We start from the raw sequence: 19,492 nt of genomic DNA on the forward strand, positions 1-19,492 counted from the left end.
TTGTTTTATTTTCCTTTTTTTTTTTTTTTTTTTGCCTCACTCTTTCCTCCTACCTAAAAACACTTCTTCTGGGATTGAGTTCTAAGATGATCTGCAAGCAGTTGTCAGGATTTGCTTCTTTTCCCCTAGGACTATTTAGGAATTTTTCTACTGAAGGGGAGGACAAGGGTCACTAGTTACTGAAGTCTGTGTGCTGAACCTGTTCCTGGTACGGCAGCTTTGAAACCCTTTGACAGGCAGAAGAAGGGTAGACTCTGCTTCCAAGTAAATAACATCCCTCACTCACAGGAGAACTGGAGTGAATCGTGTTCTCCCTGGCCAGGGTCCACGCTACTGAGGATAAATGACTCACCCAGGAAACCCTATCAGGCATACCAGTCACAGCTCTCAGGAACGGAGCTTTCTGAGCTGCTCCCAAGAGACCTTCAATTCACAGCTCCTGGTAATGGACATTCTACTTCATTGCAAAACACTTCGTTTCCACACAGGAGAGGGAGCTATAACCCACTGACAAGCGCTAGGTCAACAGCAGGTATTTGTATGTGACCACAGACTTGCACAGATGCATAGAGAGGTAAGTTAGGGCGGAATGGAAAAAGCAGTGAGCCCCTGACCCTGAGCCCTCCTTGCCTTCTCCCTCTGTTGAAAACAGTGGTTTAGTCCCAGAATAACCCTATGGCCCAGTGTCACAGAAAACTTCCCATCTTGTTGAGTGAAGATCTCTCACCATGGCCTAAGAAGATAAATAGCATCCCCTATCAGAAGAATGGGGCTCAATCGTAATGGAAGTTGGCAGTGAGAAGAGAAGCTGCCCTGGGCTAAGAGGAAGAACGTAAGAGCTCCTGTCACTTCTGTGGTGGAACTGCACCTCTTACCAATCATAAGGCTTCAGAGACCATCACATGTGACCTAAATCACCAGGTGTAATCCTATGGCCCTATTGCCTAACTGACTTTTAACGTTCTGTTGATGGTGGGGAACCAGAGAAATAACTCTGGGGAGGCCATCTGTCCTTGAGGGAAATGGCATGAAATTTTGGGTCTTTTACAGAAGACCAACCAAAGTACTTCCTTCTCAAAGTGCTTATCCTTAACTTTGCAAAATAATAGGTTACGCTGTGGAGGCAAAATTAGGAAACCAGAAAATAAGAATGAACCCACTTGTGTGAAATGGTACATTTGTAAGTAGTTTTTAGCACATATAAGAGAATTAGAATTCAAGAGAATTAATGTTAAAAAACAATAAGGGGAATATTTAAAAAACAGGCTGAAGTCCATTAATGATAGGAGGAAAGAGGAAAGAGGAGCAATATTCATATGTAGGAAAAAGAATATCTAGCTATAGATAACAGGCAAAACAAACCAACCCCCAAATCAATCTGGGAATCAGAGATTCCATACCACTGCTTTTGTCACTAGTATGAACATGGATACATAGACATATATTTATCTGAGTCTGTGAGTGTGTGAATCAGCTTTCCATCAGTGTGAAAAGTACCTGACAAAACAACTTAAAGAAGGAAAGCCTTATTTGGCTCAGTTTCAGAGGCTTCAGTTCATGGTTGGCTGACTTCATTGCTTTGAGCCTGAGTGAGGCAGAACATCATGGTGGAAGGGCATGGCTGAAGAAGGCTGTTCACTTCACATAGCAGAGAAACAGAGAGAAAGGAAGGGGCCAGGGACGAGCATAGTCACCAAGAGTAAGCCCTCGAGGACCTACTCCCTCCAGGTAGGTTCCACTGCCTCCCAATAATCCATTCAGTTATGAATCCTTGAGTGGATTAATCCACTGATGAGATCAGAGCTCTCATACCCAAAGCCCCATCTCTGAGTAATGTTGCATTGGGCATCAAAGTCTTAAACACATTAGCCTTTGGGGAACATTCCAGACCCAAATTATAACAATGAGTGTAGAAGTTATATAGTTGGTCATAATGTGGATTGTCTGGGGGGCAAAAAGAGAGTGAGGGTAGGATAGGACAGGATATAGGGAAGTATGAAGTAGAGAAGGGAAAGAGGGATTAGGAGATCCATGAAAAATTGGGGGAAAAAACTTTTAAAAATCTTATTTCTATAACTTCTTCTATGTATTTATGAGTTGAACTATGCAAAATTGCTATTATTGTCACAGTCTCTAATATCAGCAATTTAAAATGGTTCAACTAAAATATGTACACACAGACTTACAAAATATATGTGTGAACATGTATGATAGCATTCCAAATTAAAAATTAAATATGCTTCATTTAAAATTTTGAGAAATTAGATACCATTTTCATCAAGGATTTATGAATCTCTAAGTGCTACTCTTGAAGATAATTACTATAAACCAAAGCATCTGGTGTGCGTAGCGAAAGAGCAGGGAGTAGTGGATTGCAGCAAATGAAACTTTTATGTTAAAAAAAAGGTAAGCATTGCTGCTATAAATGTGGATGCACATAAGTTATGATCACCAACTGCCTGTATGTTATGCTATGTAAATTCTTCTTCACTTGATCACCTTATCCTCTTACAAACTCATTTTAAGGGCAGCATAATGCCCCCTCCCAAATATTTTGTCAGCACAGTTGATGAAAAATTTCCTATCCACTAGCTTGTGGCCCACTCCCGCATGCTCACCAAGGGCCAACGACACTATAGGCTCCACAAGAGGCACAAGGTATATATATATTTGGAAAGCAGCTTGGATCAAATCAGAAAATCCCCTCTCTTGTTGACAGTTGGTTTGGGTGAGCATTATGCTGCTCATCTCAGTTTCCTAGGCAACTGGTTTCCAAACCACCCTGAATTACAGGTTGTCCTTCCCACCCACTCTCCATAACAAGTTTGTAATAATGGAAGGGGAAAAGCACAATTTAGAACAGTTACCTCCAGGAATAAGTATTCTGTCAGCCACAAGAACATCACTGACATAAGGGAAGGACCGGTTTGGCTCCCCAGTGCTAACTCTTGTCAGCAACGGTGTCTTCACAGGATTTTATAAACAGTAGCTAATACTTGGGTGAAAATGATTTGCCTAAGTGTCTTAAGCATTGTTCTATATTTCACTGGCAGAAAGGATGTATGTATTTATGCAAAGCGACTGTGATCATCCCTAGACATGAGTGCCAAGTTCTTACTATTCATGCTCCCAAAACTTAAACCCACATTTCAAAAATGTTTCTTGATGCCACTGTTTGCCCACGACTCTTATCAAAAGAGACACAAAGTATGCCTGTTTTAAAATAACAATGTGGACTTTCATCCCATTTACTTCTTTCCCATTTTTGTGGTTTGACAACTTCCTAGATATAAGTGAAGTGACCTCTGAGTTATTCAGTTTCCCATCTATAAAATGGAAGCTGTAACAGCATCTTCCAGAGTTCCTGTGAAGAGAAAGGAGGTGATATGTACAAACTGGTCTTAGTCTAGTCTCTCCTGTAGTCACCTTTACATAGCTGTGTTGCTATGTCTAAGTAAATTATCTTGGCTGCTTCTGAGAAATTGTCCCCAGTCTTGGCAAAAAACCTAAGAATTACCCATAATTACCCATGAATGGAACTAAGTCCTGGGAACTTTAACCTGCCATTGGCTGCATGGTTTAAGTAGCTCTCTCAAATTCTCTGGATTCAACTTTCTCAAATGATAGCTCTATGCCTGTCCATAACACCCCCTTACCAGTAGAGTGCCATTGGGAGAACAGGGGAAGAATTTCAAACTCAACTAGAGCAACCCTCTACTAAAGAGTCTAGACTTATGTACCCCCATACAGACAAGAAAGATACCATTTCCAACTCCTGCAGAATTTCCTTAGCAAGGTGGTTGTATTACTACAGAATAAGTTTTTCAAATGTTTTATTCAGACATATGAAAACAAAGACATTGAAAATTTAATTGGGTTGTATTTTAGACAGCATTATAAAAATTTCATTTAAATCTAAAGTAAACATATATAAAACACCAACCATTTCCAATATTTCATACATTACTGGAAAATGGACTGAAAGCCATCGGATTTTATTTTCTTCTTGATTAATGAGGACTATATAACCTTTCATTTTACCATTTTTATTTTTAAAGAGATTGAGCTGTAGAAATATTCCAAGAAAAATGCAATTTGTATTTATTGAGAAAAGAAATACTTGATAAAATATTGATATTGAAACAATAAGAGAAATATTTTATTGGGTCTCATAAAGGCAAATACATAATACAAAAATAAACTAGCAATATTTTGGAGAGGGGAAGATTAGGGTGAGATGGTTGACATGTTTATGAAGTGTATATTTTATTAATTAGTTTCTGTATACCACACTTTCTTTTCCAAGCACTCTGTAAATTTGAACTAATTAACCCTTAAAATCACTCATCAGGCTAGACATGGTTGAATATGTCTTACAAACTTTAATGCAACAAAGTGTTTTGTTCACAATCTCATAACAACGTCTGTCTCTCTTATTTATATCAGCAGGCAAGGATTACAAAGACCTAAACCGTGATTACAAAGCATTGGAATGCAAAAGGTAGACAAATGCATAGTGTCTAATATTCCAGCTCTATGGTCTATAAATAGCACAGAGCTTCACTGAAAACTCAAGGCCTAAGTTCCTAAATTAAAAAAAAAAAAATACTAGTAATAGAGACCTCTCACCCCATCTAGAATGCACTATTTAATTTGCATGAGTAATGTTTCCTTTAGTGAAAGGTCTTAGGGACCCATAATTTGTCTTAAGGAGAAAGATCTTCACAGAGAGCCCAGGATGCATGCCAAGAGAGCAAATGCACAGCTCATCTCCTCCTCTGAGTCTCGAAGCCTGAATTTATTTGACTCCTGGCTGACAGGACTGCCTCTCAAGAGATAGTCCCTGAGACAAGACAAAAGCTTCCTCAGAGTTTTCCCCTTGAAAGACTGAGCCATTGCTTGTCACATGGAATCCAAAATGCAGCAAGGGACAGCAGCTGTCTTTTCTGCTTGGAAGCACAACCATAAGGCATTGCAACTAATTCATGTCTTCTTTTGATATTAGTGAATTTGCTTCCAGTGAGTGTACATTTGAAAATGCTGTTAATCCAATTGTAGTAAATCACCACCATCAGCAAAGCATGATTCTTTGAGTTTGCATCCAACGAAGACAAGTGAGGCGTTATATTACCTAGTGCAAACCTAAGCTCTCCACCCAATCACCCAGATGTTGGCCAGGCAACAGATGACAGGGCTTGCGTTTTCTTTGCAGTCAGTTAACTCTGAAAGAGAACAAATATTTAATCATGAGCAAACACAAAACTTCGTTGAAAATATTGTATTTAGCAATAGATTTCTTAAAAGCTTCATGTGCCTAGAATAACATTCCCTTTGAACATCCAGAGTCATATTATTCTGTGTCTTCACCAGAGATGGGATACTTCATCATTCAAGAAATGAAAGTTTCATTTTAATCATTATGAATGTTCATATTAAGCTACCACAAAAAATCCCCAAGACACAATGACAATGTTATCCTATTTTAAGTGTTATTTATGCAAAATAAGTCAATGTGATAAACAATTTGAACAGCTTTTATTGGTGCATATTAATTATACAGAATAAAGGATTTCATTGTGGCACATTCACATATACATACAACTCAGTTTGACCTATTTCACTCATCAGTATCTCCCTTTCCTCCTCTCCTCCCTTCCCCCATCCTTTTTCTCTACCCTAATGGTCTACTTTCCACTTTAATGAGATCTTTTTTTCTTTCTTTTTTCCCTATAGTTTCTCCATATGCGAGAAAACATATGATGCTTCTCTTTCTCAGACTGACTTATTTAGATTAACATGATGTTCTCCAGTTCTATCCATTTACCTGCAAACGACATAATTTCATTCATTTTTATGGCTGAATAAAACTCCACTGTGTTCTTTACCCATCTATCTGTTGACGACACCTAGGTGGGTTCCACAACTTGACTATTGTGAGTTTTGCTGTTGTTGGAGGGAATGCAAATTAGTACAGCCAACATAAGCAGTTTATGATAGAGTTGGTTAGAATGGGATTTGGCATAACCTGCCTTTCCTTGTCACAGGTTAGTTTCCAAGAAAGCTCACATAGTAAACTCAGAGGTCCCTTGAACTTTTTCTGTTGAAGGAAACATACATAGAAATCAATTCTATGGTTAATTTAATATCTCAATGAATACTAAAATTTCATCAATTCTTAGAATCTTCACTATTTTGGGAAAGGGAGGTACTGGGGATTGGACTCAGGAGCACTCAACCACTAAGTCATATCCCCAGCCCTATTTTGTATTTTATTTAGAGACAGGATCTCACTGAGTTGCTTAGTGCCTTGATTTTTCTGAGGCTGGTTTTGAACTTGCAATCCTCCTGCCTTAGCCTCCCAAGCCACTGGGATTACAGGCATGCACCACCAAGCCCAGTGATTCTTTACTATTAAAGATGTTGCTGTCAACAAATGAGGAACAGTTGTTTTAATCCACATTTTAGTAAATCATCATTTCTTCAACTTTTTGGTAAAGACCAGGCCTCTATTTAAAGTGGTAAGCTGTTTAGTCCTAAAGTTTGGATATAATGGATTCACTGTCTGCCCAAATACATCCCTTGCATGACTGACTGGGCAGAATAAAAGCTTCAGAACATCCCACTCTAGTCCTCGTGGTCATTAGCTACTAAGTCAAATCCTAATAAGACTCTCGTCAAGAAAATATCTCCTTTCTCCTTCTGACTAAGCAAAACACTTTCCACATATTTTATTGCATTAAAGATTGATAAGCCATTTATTGATAAAATAAATAAAATATGCTGTCAGTAAAAAAATATTAGCTAAAGAACATTTTTTCAAGTAAAATGCAGGCTTGGTAAAGTATATTCAAAATTCAAGAAAGTAGACAAGGAACATTAAGTCCTCCTCTTAAGATTCTTCCTGGGATCCAGGAATAAGTCAATTTTTAAAGACTGTTCTGAATATCTTTACAAAATTCTTTGTATATTTATGGACACACACACACACAGATGTTTTTAAACCAAATTTGCCAGATTTTTGGTAAGGCCACTATCTTGTGACTGCTGAGGGAACATCAATAATGAAGTTATGTTCTTTCCTGTGGCTGTTTCTGAGAGACTTCCAGGTCTGTCCTCTACCCCCTGGGACAAGGAGGTTTGATGCTTGTGGCTGCTATTCCATAACACCCCGTGAATTAGCAAGGACAACCCTACTTCCCACCTCCTATCTTGTTTACTAGCAAAGGAAAAGACTGAAGTGCACAGAAGTTGCTTTTCACTGGACAAAAGCAAAGGGTGAGAGCAAGGAGCCTTGGGAGACAACTGAGCTCAGTGCTCTCCCAATGACTACCACCTCAGCTCCATCCTCCTCTTCCTCCCAACCCCCACGTCTCATGATGAAGCTCCAAGTCCATGCTGAGCTTTTGCAATTTAGACAGCTGTAACTTCTGCTCTCTGAGAATTTATAATGCAAGAAAGAACTGCCCTTGAAGACCAATACTCTTGGTAGTGGGTGATAGGCCATAGCAATAACAAACCCGCAAACCAGCACTGCCAATAGTTTATCCTTAAATTCTGTAATATTTATTAGCAAAGCCTGGACAAAAAATAAGGAAGAACAAAAGTGAATATTGTTCTCCCAGTCACCCTCAGTGTCAACAATGAAAATTAGGAAAAGGATTCTTCTTGGATTATTGGGTCTGACTCTGTCAGTCAAAAACAATATTACACATCACATATGATCTTGTAGTTTCTCGTGGTTTAAAATAAAAACTCATTCTCTAGACCCCGAATTACAGACAGTGAAACTTATTGTTCTGAACAGTTAGATGTTTTAAATGAATCATTTACTTTGTCACTTGCATGCAAATATTTTCCTGTCTTGCTGAGAAATGTCACAAGAAGGTGAATCTTTCTGGATTAGTTTAATTGTGGGAGTAATGACAGTGCACAAAAAAATAATATCTCTTCCAACACCCTAAGGGCAAAATTATCCTGTCGCTCTGCATTGCAGATTCTTTTGCATACAGAGTTTCAGTTATTACTCTTCAGCATGGTGTTTACAAACACTCAGCAACTTATTATTCAGCAGATGAGAGGAAATGGGAAGGCTACCAAAAGAGAAACTTAACTAAGACATTAAAAAATGTGAAAAGACTCCTTAGATGTATGGGTTGCCCATCACTTTCCCAGAAAGAACTTTTGCATGAGATTTGCTTTCTTAAGTTTCAAAAACAAATATGTTGCATGTAGTAATTAGACTTCAGAGTTACCGAGCTAAAATGGCACGTGTGGATATAACAGTGACCTCAGTGTATTTAACAAAAACCCAAGGACATGTCTGGTAGCCTCTTATTTATTTATTTATTTATTTGTGGTGCTGGGGATTGAACCCATGTTCAATGCCTTGTACATGCTAGATAAGTGCCCTACCACCAAGCTACAGCCCCATCCCCAGTGGCCTTGCTTCTAAAGGATATATATATATATAATGTATCATTAATTGTAGATGATTTCTATTGGTTGCCTTGTTTTTAAAATTAGCACTCCAAAGAGTGAGCTTTAGTTATGTATAAATGGTCCTGTTAGACCCTGAATGCCTTCTCTGCCTGGACCAGTTGCCTTTCTGTGCACTTGGATGGTGTCTTCTCATCCTGCCAGACAGCACTTCCTCACAGAACCCTTCTCAGATCTCCCTGTGAAGGGCAGCGGGATCTCGGCCACCTCCCTATTTCTGTCTCATTCTGTACTTTGCTTCTTTTCAGAGCCCTCATTGCTCTTTCTGAGGTCTTCTCTGGTTCTGTTTGTCTGCTTGTTTGTCTCTCATCTACCCTATATAAAATTAAGCTCTTGATGGGCAAGAGTTTGGGCTCTTTTCATACTAGTTATCACCTGTTCTTGGTACCTGTAGAGTATCTAGCACACCGTGGGGGAATAGTATTTATATATATATATTTAGGAATCAATGAATGGATTGATGATGGATGGAGGGAATATACTGCTAAGAATGTATTACATGGTGATTGAGAGTAAAGACTTCCAAGAAGTCAGGTTGACTTAGCATCACCAGCTGAATTGTCATTTTTCTGAACCTGTTTTTTTTTTTTTTATCGGCAAAATGGGGATAAGTAGATTTTTCTCTGACCCTAATTTCTCTGTTATAAAAATTAAATGCTATAATTTAGACAAAGTAAATATCACATATAAAACTCATAGTCATTTATCAATAAATAAAAGCTATTAAAATTAATACATCAAGTGGTCTGTTATATCAAAGTAATCATCATCATCATCATCATCATCAAAGGTACTTTCAGCTCCAGTTGTCAAGACCAGTAACATGGGAAAAAGGCTACCCAGACAGGACTTTCATGTCTCTGAAAAAGTAATAATATTTGGAAGTGTCAGGGATATTAAGCCTGAAATTGCACTGCCTACTCAAAAGTCATGCTCACCTTGAGGCAGGAAAGAGACAGCTCAGGAGAGAAGATAGTTGAAGTGGATGAATTTTGGGAAAACAAAAACAACAACTCTGATATTTACTAGAGAAATTATTACACACCAGATCTTATTTATTTATTTTCTTCTTGAAATACTGATGTTTTGTGGTCTCATTTCTGTTACTTTACACTGTGCTGCTTTAATTTCTAAGTACATTTGTGCAGTAAGCATACATTTTAATATACGTGTGGAGAAAGCCAATATTATAGGACACGAGAAGTTCTGCAGTTTTCCTCATTGGTGCAAAACTAATTGTCTTTTCTCAGTCATTGCACAAATATTTATTTTTCCATTTTATCGTCCTTATAATTGCAGTTGAAATTAGTAAAAAGTGCACAATCACCTGGCAAAATCTGGAGTGGGAGGGCTTTCATTTCCCAGCAGCCTGGCCACATTGATTTTCTAAGCCTCAAGAACAGTTGCTGATAAAGAGCTTTATTCTCCCCAGTGCCACTCCCAATGATAGCATATTTCCCATGCACACTTCCATTCAAAGCATTTCATAGATTTTTTTCCTTAAACTGAAAGAATATTCCCAAAATTCACACGTTGTCTGAGGTTCCAAAAGTAGAAATAGAAATTGGTGGCATCATTGCCTGATTCCTCCTCCACTGACAACATTAGAGTCATGCAAATTTGGGCTGCTGTCTATTCATATGAATATAGAAAGAATGGTAAAAAAATTTAAAAAGCACAGGGAAGTTAAAAAGAAAAGAAAAAAAATTCATAAAAATCCTGGATGTAGTCTTATTAAACCATTTAATGATCTCCTAGCTCCTCAAGACACCAGGTTTTAACCTTAAATTCCAGAGCCTGTGGAAATCTTGCTTTTCCTATATCTTTGCAATTTTCATGGAGAATAAAAAGGGGCAGAAGAGGAAGGAATTTGCCTGCTTCCAGGGTCCAATTCTATGTAAGTTACCTTCATTTAGCATTAGATTGTGCCAGAAAGAAACTCTTCTTCATATCTTCACAACAGAAGTCTATGCACACAGTGTGTTGGTGAATGAAGCTGACTTACCAAAGGCTGGGAGCAAAAACCAATGAGGGGTAAGATTGCAACCATGTGACATCACTATTTTGGAAAAGCATTTCAGTCATTTTTATTAATACATTTAAGGTTCACACTCAGCTTATCTTAGTCTTGCCATCTTGCCAACTTCTACTCCTTCATTCTTTTTATTTTCTTCTCTTTTCTCCCTCTAAAAGCCATAACAAAATTTTAAACTTAGATCCTTGGAATAATTTCTTGATAATCTTCTGTGGCCCTGTGTGTTAGTTCTCAAAACTCTCATTGAGATGTCTATCAAGGTAGTTTCTCAAATGAAGAATTCTCTCACTAAAAACAATTCTGACATTAGAATGTTGTTATCCCGATTTATTATTTTTCTCGTTTCATTAAATAGTGCTACATATATGGAAATCTTTACAATTATTTACTGATTGTCAATTCTTTTTTTTTTCTTTTCTTTATGAACACAGGAAAAATTTTCTGCCTCCTTGAGATTGGAAATTGGATATGATCATGGTGCTAATTCTGCCCAGTGGTTTTAGAAATGAAAGTCACATAAATTACTTTCTGGTTGAGGTATTTAAATATCAATTTGAGACCCCCTTGCTATAAGTAGAAACTGAGTCAGCATCAGCCTGGGTACCTGAATGATATCAATGAATCATCAGTCTCTCCACTGACCTAACATGAGAGAGAGCAAATCTTTATTGATGTAAGCATCTGAGATCTGTGGCTTGTTTGTTTTTTGCATCATAAACTAGCCTCTCCTAACTAATATGATATTTTTATGGTAAAAGATTAGCATAATCCTTTTCTCTGCTCATCTTGTGGCAATTCCCTCTTAGACCAGACCTTACTGTAAGGGAAGTGAGTATTCAAATCAGGTCTATCCTCTGACAACGTTCTCTGTGAGTCTCAGTGCCTGCAAAGACACCATTGTGGGGAAATGTGCTCATGAGAACCAGTTGGTCTTACACCCATCCCTATCCTTCCATGGCTTTGCCTCTACCTTGAACATTTTCTATCAAGTTGAAATTAACCAGGCACTTGCTTGTCAAGAATATAATGAAGATGTGCACCCAACAGGTGTGAGATTGGAGGTTTCACAGCTAGTTGTACCAGCCAATACCAAATGAAAGTTCTTTGTTCAATTTCCTCATCAGTGATACCTAATATCTCAGGGTCCTTTCTGTGGCCCATTAATGAATTGAGAAATTAAGGTAAGTAAGAACCTTGTATGTGAAGCCTTATGTTCTAAAATTATAATGTGGTGATACTGCACAATTCTGTGAATTTACTAAAAATCATTGGATTGTACCCTTAAAACAAGGGAACTTTTGTTGTATGTAAATTATACCTGAATAAAGCTATAAAAATGGCAATGTGAAATGTGTTTTAAAAACAAAGTACAAATTTTAAAATAAAATATTGCTTTATGTTTTGAAATCGTCACATTATGCTGCACACAAAAGAATGCCAAATAAACTTTCATTTCAGTACTTCAAGAAATGTGATCATGTTCCAAGGGTATAAATGGCTAATAATGAAATTAGTTCAGGTTTCTAATTAATGTTACATTTAAAGTTTCCATCATGTTATTTTAATATTGATAGCCTGTTTATGCAAATGTCATCCATCAGTCTTATTCTGAAGTCTCTTTATGCATTGCATCAAATCAGCGAGGTCACATTTTTAAAACATGAACTCTTCTGGTCAGGGAATACACCTTTAGTCTGTGTCATCTGAGTAAATGAGAAAGTTTAAATGTTGGCACAGCCTGTCTGTTGTTATATATTAAAACTTGGACCCAGAAGAGGCTGTTTAATTTCCCAGTGGCAAAGAGCAAATAGTGTAGGTGAGGGAAATGAAGACTGGCCTGAGGTCTGCCCTCCTTAGGGTGGAGAAACTTTGGATTAATTCACTCAGTGCACATTGGCTGAATGCTACTCTGTGCTGAGCAACATGCTTGGTGCTGAAGCAGCAATGGTTGATAAGTCTAACAGGATTCCTTCCACTGGGGTATATAGTCTAATGGTACAGGGAATGTCCAGTTCAGTGTCACAGACCACAACAAGCTCTACCGTGACTTGGGGAGCAACTGACTCAAGGATTTCTAAAACGAGGAGCAAAAACAGAAAGCAAAGCAGAGACTGACATACTCTGTAGAATAAAGAAAGCACATGGTGATCAACAAGGAAACAAAAGAGGCCATAAGATCCTTACTTGCAAGAAAAGAAACAGATCTCAATGAGGGAGATCTTCTGTATGGTGTAGAGCCCATTCCCAGGTAAAACCAAATGAGAGTGTGAACATGTTTAAAATTGTCTGCTTCAACTATGGGATCGTCTGAGGCCACATTAGATGGTGAGTTCAGCTGTTGGAAACTGTAGAGTTTAAATAATGAGACATATGCTTGTGGTTAAGAGTACAAACCTTGGGGAAAGATGGCCTGGGCTTGAATCTGAACTCTGCTATTTATGAGTAGGTAACTTTGGAAAGTGTCTTGTTTAATTTCCTGATGTACAAAAGGTAGACAATTGTAATAATATCTAATGTACTGGATTGTTGTAATTATTACATGCAACATATGAACCATGCCTAGAATATTGCTTAACACTCCACAAGCTGTCAAGACATGTTAACATCACTAAGGATGTCAGGCCTAACCATTACAGCTGCAAGTAGATCTCTTAATATAAATTCCTACTGTAAACTAATTACAGTAAGTTTCTATAGGCCATGCAAAATCCACCGTTATCATTGCTTCTAAGCTCTAGTTACTAATAAGTAATTAGCTTGACTGTAAATATCCAGTAAAACAGTGTCAATTGTAAATTATCACTCTAATATCCTGGTTTTGATTTCAGTAAAATTCTACACATCATAGATGATACTTTAAGAACACCTTACATTTCATCTTTTTGTTTCATTTTGGCAAGAACACATAACATGATATCTACCTCCTTAAGTTTTTTAAGTGGATAGTATTGATAAGTATAAGCACAATATTGGACACCAGACTTCTAGAACTTATTCATTTTACTTAAATGGAAGTTTAAGTTTAAATGGAAATTTGTATTACTCTGTTTTCTATTTGCTATAACAAAAACCTGAGGCTAGATAAATTATGAAGAGAAAAATTCTATTTAACTCACTGTTTTAGAGATTGATAGTCCAAACAGGATGTTGCCAGCTCTGGTGAGGGGCCCCCTAGCTGCTTCTATCATGGTGGGTGACATCATGGTGGGTGACATCATGGTGGAGGCACATGTGGAAAAGGGATCATGTGATGAGACACAAAGCCAAAGTCCAGGACTTTGCTCTTTCATAGCAACCTCTCACAGGAATAAACTCACAGCCCCATAAGAAACTCCCTTAATCTCTTCCAAGGACAACACTCCTAATGATACAATAACAAGCCCCACTAGGCCCCACCTCTTGAAGCTCCCAACACCTCTCAACATCACCAGCCAGGAGACCTGGTTTCCAATAGAAGAACCTTTGAGGAACAAACAACATCCAATCAAACCATAGCACCATTTCCCCCCAATCATAGCTCCTAGCAACTTACTCTACTTTCTGCTTCTATGGATCTATTTTAGATAAATCATATAAGTGGAATGATGCAGTAGTTGTCATTTTGAGACCAGGTTATTTCACTTAACATGATGTTCTTAAGACTTATCTATATTGTAGGATATAATAGGTGTTACAAGTTTGACTGTTTCTTCCCAAAGTTCGTATCTGCAAACCCAATCAACAATGTGATGATAGTAGGGAGTACCATAGGTGCGCTTTTCATTCTGTTGACTATTGTCCTTTATTATTCAGAGGATTTTCAATTTGTGTGGTTTAGTTTGTTCAATTTTTGTTTTGTTGCCTATGCCTTTGGTGTCATATTCAAGAAATCAATGCCAAGATCAATATTACGAAGAGTTTCCCTTGTATTTTCTTCTAGTAATCTACAGCTTCAATTCTTATATTTAGGCCTTGAATATATTTTGAGTTGGATTTTGTGTATAAGATAAAGGTCCAATTTCATTATTCTGTATGTGCTCATCAATTTTTCCCAACTCTATTTATTGAAGAGTGTATCCTTTTCCCATGATGTATTCTTTGTATCCTTTCAAATATAGGTTACTGTATGTGCATGGCTTCATTTCTGGGATTTCTCTTCTGTTTCATTATTATAGATGTCTGCTTTTTGCCAGTACATACTGTTTTTATTACTTTGGCTATAAAACATGTTTTGAAATCAGGAATTCTGATGCCTCCATCTTCTTGTTTTTCTTTCCCTCAAGATTGTTTTAGTTATTTGGGTCCTTTGTGTTCCATATGAATTTTAGGATTTTTTAAATTTTCTATATATATTAAAAAATACCAGTAGAATTTCCAGAGGGATTGCTTCAGGTAATATGGACATTTGAACAATATTAAGTCAGCCAATTCATGACCACAGGTTGTCTTCCCATTTATTTATGTCTTATTTACTTTTTTCAATGCTTTGTTGTTTTTAGTATGTCCTTTACATTCTTCATTAAGTTTATTCCCATTGTATTTTTTAATGCTATTATAAATGAGATATTTTTCTAATTTCCTTCTCATATAGTCATTTTTAGTGTATAAAAATGCAACTGATTTTGCATATTGATTTTATGTCCTGCACTTTACTGGATTCATTTATTTAAAACACCTACATTTTATCTTAACCTAATACTGTACCTTTTCAAGACTATAGCTTCTTCCATGTCCCAAAACTCAAGCATTTTCAATATGGAAGATTATATGGTAGAAGTCACACAGAATAAAACTGGGACTTAATTACCATGCTTATGACCAGATGGTGTGACATAGGATTGGGAGAGTTGGATATTGCAAAGGAAGAATGGCCATAATGGGCGGTCACAGTAAGGTGACAGAATAATTTTTAAGAGAATGTATTTTTCTTCTCCCCTCAGTTTCCTCTTTGACTAAAATGGATGTGGCAATGGAAGGGATACATAAGCAGCCAGAACCCTGCACCATCCAGGATTCTCCTTTTCTTTCTCCTTTCCAAATTCAGTGTAAATTATGAAGATGGAAAGAAGCAGATTCCCTACAGAATTCCAGCCCCAAGCAGATCTCATATATCTTACAAGTGGATGAAACATGGGTGTATGAAACAACAATTCAAGCTATGAGTTGCTTTGTGAATACAGGGGAACTTTCAGATTATCTTTAGGAAATACTCTCAACTGCTATTCTCATAGTTTATCAAAATCATATTCAAGATTCTGTTAGCCTTTAAGTAGGACCAACCTGCAAAGTTTCCTAGACCCCATATCTTTCTGATATAGGTAATCAAAACTTGGAGTTGTTCTTTTGAAATTATAACTTCTATATTCTTTGCCATGGAAGCCAAATAAGAGGACTGCCTATGATTAACTTCCACCAAATCTAAACCCCCATGGATTTTATGTCTGTCCCATAGGTTCATGGACATTTGCCTTAATTCCAATGCCACACTTTACCTGAGTCTCAAGATTCACTGAAATGTTTATGCTATTTTCTTTCTATAAGTCACCAAAATTTTAACATCACTTGACAGCAATGAAAAGATAAATGACTCAAATTGTCCTTCAGATAATAAAAGTCCAGGTAGATGAATTAGTTTTACACATTGAAAGAAAATGATATCTTTCAAGAGTGCTGAGAGAAAGAATTAGTTATGTTATGAGACATTTACACCTAGCATAGCTGGTATTTTTCAATGTATGTGTGCAAAAAAAATATACTGCTGTGAAATATTCCACTACATGTACATCAGGCTGCTATAGACTTTCAGTTTCTGAAAATATGACTTATCTGCCCTGGTAATGCATTAAGAATGCTCTGTGGTGTAGAAAAAATGAGCTATTGATCTTCAAAGATTTTAATTTAGATTAGTTCACTTAAAAGTGTAAAATAAAATGGCAAAGCTCACATGTTGAACTACTAAGGCAGCAATTATTTTAAGAGTATCCATCATCTGTGCTTCCAATTTAATCCAATCTCCTTCTAGAGTTTGTAGACAGTATTAAAGAAAAAAAAACATATAACCTGCTTGTGAAAAGTTGTTTTGAGTTGTATGTCAAAAGTTAAAGAGAAATTAAAAAGACAATTTGTGGTTTTAAAAGACCAATGATGACAGATGGGCAGTAGCTTTTATTTTATCTGTGAACAACTGTTGTTTTGTAAGGTTTTTCTCCCCCCCCCCCCGCCACTTTTGGAGAGAGAGAGAGAGAGAGAGAGAGAGAGAGAGAGAGAGAGAGAGAGAGAGAGAAAGGAAAGGGTTTAGCATCTGAACTGGAAAAATCACCTAAAATGTTTCTGAATTAAATTTGCAACCATTTAAAGTTTTTACGAAGTTGGGATTAAAAACAATTATATAATTTTGGTGGCTTCTAGCAAATGAATTCTTGGTCATGTTCATAAGCAAAAGGCTAATATCACAAGAAGGGAAAGAAGAGACAAACCCCACCATTAGCATTAACTCGTAATTTTACCACAGAGGACAAATACTGAGTCTGAGAAGCCTTTCTATCTCTGATCATTTCAGGTTTCAGTGAAATTTTCATCACACTGGTCCTTGAGATGCTACTGGTTTTCAGCTGAGATGAAGACAGACCTTCATCTTTGGGGCCAGGACTGTGAGTCTTCCCTTAAGTTCTACCAAATTCATTTAGAGACATGGTTCCTGACATCTATATATAAAGCAACATAAAACATGATAAAATAAATTGCATATGGAAGACCCATCTGAAATTCTATTTCACTGTTCAGTAATTAAAAGTCAAAACTTCTTTGTAGTTTTATTCCATTTTCAAACAAGAATAAATTTTTCTGATAAGGCATCCTCCTCCCCAACAGTAGAAGCCTTTGGCACATTTTGCAAAATGAGCTGAATGATTAATACATTGTATGCTATGGGATCCGGCTAAGGCTATTTTGGGGGTGATTCTGCATATTCAGATCTTCCAAATTATCCACATATTTACAAGTATGTCAGTTTACCATAAATGACTCCCTTTATATTTTTCTTTTTATGGTTTATGAAATTGGTGGAGATGGTAATAGTACCTGCTACACAGGCTTGATTCAAAGATTAGATGAGTTAATATGAATAACGTGATGGAAACAGAGTCAGAAAGCACTACACACACCTGCTCTTATTGTTGTTGTTGTGTCTGGGTTACGTAGAGGAGCCCTTTGGCTTCATATGAGTGAAAAAGTCTTTGGTAGATAGGTCCTTTCTAGAATTACAGAAATGGGGGTAACTACAAAAGATTTGCCCTTGCTTTTTGCATCTGAAACCTTTCTAGGATGTCATGGCATTCCTTTGCAAGAAGATGGATGCCATATGCTGGTAGGAAGAGAAAGCAGTGTCCTAAGACATCAAGACTGCAAACAATACTGTGAAGATGAAGATCTACATGGAGGCTTCAGGTTCCTAGGAAGGCAACTGAACCTGGGTTTCCCACAGTCCTGACCTTTGCTTGAACTTGCTCATGTCCCAAGAGTTCCTCCTGCTGAAACCACTGCTCCTGTTCAAATGCTCCTTGGAAAATAAACAGCAAGCCATTGTCTCTAATGAACACTTGAATGTAAATTAAACCATCAGAACATTTCCAGTTTCACTGCAATGGTTACTGAGAAGAGAATTTTAATGTTGGTAAGAAGAAAGAGAATGACCTGGAGGTTACCTACCTGTGAGGCAACTGGGAGAAAATGTAATTAAACATTCTACTTCTAACTTTTAAATAAAAATCAAGGCAGACTTAAAAGTAACACCTACTACTATGCAACTCATGCATTCTCTGTATGGTTTGGGGGAACAGAATTAGAAAAGGGTGCATTTACGGTTAGGACACATGGAATGACCTTTATTCTATTTTGCATTGTATCTAAGCCATTGCCCTGGTGGGCAGGAGTTACCCATATGCCTTTTGCAGTTGCAGCAATTGTAAGTAATTATACAGAACTTCAGTTGTCTGTGATATCAGTGTTGGAAATGGGACATTAGTATTCTAGTCCAGTTTAATTGTAATCTGATGATACCTATAAACCAGGTGCCTTATCTGAGTAAAAGATGAACTCATCAGTATGTCACTTCTGATGAAAGCCCTTGAGTTCCATCCCATTACTCAGAACAAAATGCAAACTCTTGCCATCATGTATACGTAAGTGCTTCTGGACTCTTCAGGTCCCAGAGCATCCCGAACCTCTCCCCTCGCACAACAAATTCCAACAACAGTAGCCCTTATTTTCATCCAATTCTTACCAAATTCTACAAGAAGAAATATATGGAAAGTTGGTTAACAATTTCTTAATCCCCTCCTTAAAAATCTCTACAAACTTTCCTCAAGCTGCTCAAAATACAAGCCCATGATCAGCACATAATAGAAACAAAACAATGGTCCTTGCTCTGCAAATGCAGTCACCAGACGAATTCTGAAACCCCCTTTCTATCAGTTTACCCTCCAACGCCTCCTGTATTAAAAGTCTGGGACCACCAAGGGCTTAGCACCTAAGACTCCCCTGTTTGGACTCATTTGCCCGAATGTCAAATCTCTGCATTGCTGCTGGCCATGTCCCACTGATTAGGCCCCAGCTCCCATGCTGTGGCCTCAAAAAGCATTTACCCAACGTATCTAGAGACTTTGGCTCCAAACTTTTACCCCACCTTCAATCCCAAATTGCTTGAACCATTACCATCTGTAAATAAACCCGTTTCATTCATTTATTCATTTGGCATCTGTGTCTCTCACCAAAAAACGAATCTCTGGCAAAGAAAGGAACATTTTTGTCTGTATTCTAGTACAGAGCATGGTTGCCTACTCTAGACTACTTCTAGAGGGACATAACACTCCAATTATGAAAGGGTGATTGGAATGAGGATACTTATTGCTATTGCATAAGATGCAAACCTGGTGAAGGACTTGGGGATGTCACAAGGACAAGCCAGGGTAGAGGTCATGTGGG

General features: G+C 37.4%; 1 long non-coding RNA gene across 1 annotated transcript in view; it reads right to left on the reverse strand.

The window, feature by feature from the left end:
- Nucleotides 1-4,362: 4,362 nt before the first annotated feature.
- LOC120892921 (uncharacterized) overlaps nucleotides 4,363-19,492 on the reverse strand; it is a 31,678-nt gene continuing 16,548 nt past the window's right edge. Inside the window, exons 4-5 of the long non-coding RNA XR_013423839.1 lie at nucleotides 13,648-13,712; nucleotides 4,363-5,222 (exon numbers count right to left, since the gene is read on the reverse strand). This is a non-coding gene — a long non-coding RNA (uncharacterized LOC120892921). The remainder of the gene's footprint in view (nucleotides 5,223-13,647; nucleotides 13,713-19,492) is intronic.

The sequence above is a fragment of the Ictidomys tridecemlineatus genome, chromosome 7 (assembly GCF_052094955.1).
Source record: "Ictidomys tridecemlineatus isolate mIctTri1 chromosome 7, mIctTri1.hap1, whole genome shotgun sequence".
Taxonomy (NCBI): Eukaryota; Metazoa; Chordata; class Mammalia; order Rodentia; family Sciuridae; genus Ictidomys; species Ictidomys tridecemlineatus.